The sequence below is a fragment of the Alosa sapidissima genome, chromosome 13 (assembly GCF_018492685.1).
Source record: "Alosa sapidissima isolate fAloSap1 chromosome 13, fAloSap1.pri, whole genome shotgun sequence".
Lineage (NCBI taxonomy): Eukaryota > Metazoa > Chordata > Actinopteri > Clupeiformes > Clupeidae > Alosa > Alosa sapidissima.
The window spans coordinates 20247853-20250288 of record NC_055969.1 but is presented as its reverse complement, the minus strand read 5'-3'; positions in this window follow the sequence as shown (position 1 = coordinate 20250288).

Below are 2436 nucleotides of genomic sequence, written 5' to 3'. Positions count from 1 at the left end.
TCCTTTTCCCCTCTCTCCTCTCTCTCCCCTCTCTCCCTCTCCTTCTTCTCTCTCATCCTCCTCTCTCTCATCCTCCTCCTCATCTTCCTCTCTCTCCTCTCTCTCCTCCTCCTTTTCACCTCTCTCTCTGTCTCTCTCTCCTCTCTCCCCCCTCTCCTCACTCTCTCTTCCCCTCTGTCTGACCCACATTGTGCCAATGGAGGATGCCAGTGTGTGTGGTGCCCCAGTGGAAGCCTCCTTGTGCCATGATGAGTCAGGAGAGATGGCTCACTCTGACATGACACCCATAGATGGCATCCAGAGGAAGCTACCCATGATGCCCACGTCATGCCACTTTACAGGGTGAGAGGATGAGTTGTGTTGCGGAGATATTTTAATAGCTTTCAGTATTTTCATTTCATATCAGCCTGTGCTCTCTTTCTCTTTCTCTTGCTATTTCACACATTCACACACACATACACAGACACACACATACAGACACGCACACAGACACACACACACACAGACACCCACAGACGCACATGCACACACACACAGACGCACATACAGACACACACACCCACAGACGCACATGCACACACACACAGACGCACATGCGCACACACTCACACACAGACTCTCATGCACCCACTATTCTCCCTCTCTGTCTTCCTCTCTATCTCCCAAACACACACACACACACACACACACAAAGAAAATGCTGCAATGTCTGTAACTAGGTCACACCCCAGCCAGAGATGCATGCAGGGGCATTTAGGAAAGTGAGTTAAGTACTTCAGGCTGGGTTTCTGCTGCAGCGTGGGGACTGCACACACACACACATACACATACACACATACACATACACACAGACACACATACACACACAGAGAGAGAGAGAGAGAGAGAGAGACACACACACACACACACACTCACTCTCACTCTCTCTCTCCCCCTCTTTCTCTCTCTCTTTGCATGAAAACTTAATGCAGCTGCATTTGTGTATTGTTCCTCCTTGATTAGACTACACGGCTATTTGCATCTTTCATTTGATGCTTTCTCATGAAACACAGACGTGAGTAGAGCTGTGTGACTCGCAGGAACGTTCTCTCAAACATGTTATAAGATCAGTGTTACAGTAACACAGTTCACACTGACTTGCAGTGGCTCGTACAACACACAAACACACACACACACACACACACACTCATAAAATTATTAATTAAACCACACTACTTTGATATTCAGTAATTACACAAACACAACAATAATATTATACTCTTGACATCATTCTTTGTTTTGAGGGCATTTATAATGGTTGCTTTGCAACCACTTAGTCAGCAATTGTGGCTGGTGTTATATTATATGATTGCTGTCTTTGACAGAAGACCGTGGGCTTCGTGTCCAGAAGTGGTGGTTTGCAGCACAGTAAGTGGAGTCCGCAGAACCACAGAAGTCATCATGAAGGCCAGGATTCTGTGTAATTACAGGAAGGCCAGAGTTCTGTGGTTAATTTGATTGACCCTTCATTTCCAAATCCATTAGGAAACACAAAGCATTGTGGGGAGTGAGAGAGAGAGAGGGATAAAGAAGGAGAGAGAGAGGGATGGAGAGGGACAAAGTTAGAGAAAACTCTGAGTCAGCATTCAGCCTTCATGATGATATTATTCTTGAATGTATCATTTCCAGCCCCCACGATAATAATATAAAAAGCCTGACTCACAGCACTTGGCATTATGGACTCAGTAGAGGAAAATAAAAGAGAATTCATGCACGTTTTCACAACATAAAGCAGCAGCAGTGTGTGAGTTCACCAAATAACATGGCATTACACCAGGTGAGGAGTGAGCTCAGTCAGTTTTTTTCTGGTACGTTTTTGGAGCTTTAGGCCTTTTTGCGAATAGGACAGTTGAGTTACAGGAAGTAAGTGGGAGAATCACTGAAGCTTTTTAGAGAGAGAGAGAGAGAGAGAGAGAGAGAGAGAGCTCTCTCCATTCTGACGTTGTACTCTCATGTTCTGAGCTGATGATCTCATCTCTCCTATAGGCTGACATTCTCTTTCCTCTTCCTGAGATGTCTTTTTTCTTTTTCTGAGTTAACTATCTGTTGTTCTAGGCTGATGTCTTTTTTTTCCTTTTTTTCTGAGTTAACTGACAGTTATTCTAGGCTTATGTTCTATCTTTTCTTTTCCTTGTTCTAGGCTGATGTTCTCTTCTCTCGTTCTCGGCTGTCTGAGGTCATAGAGCGGGGGACAGGGCAGCTGTCAATCATCCACTCACTGTGCAGCCAAATCAATGCCACACAAACCTCTGCCATCGACCACGCTGTGCCAACGTGCACGCTATGCCATCGACCACGCTGTGCCAACGTGCACGCTATGCCATCGACCACGCCGTGCCATCGACCTCGCTGTGGCATCGTCCACGCTGTGTCATGATTCGGCGCTGCCACTGTCAT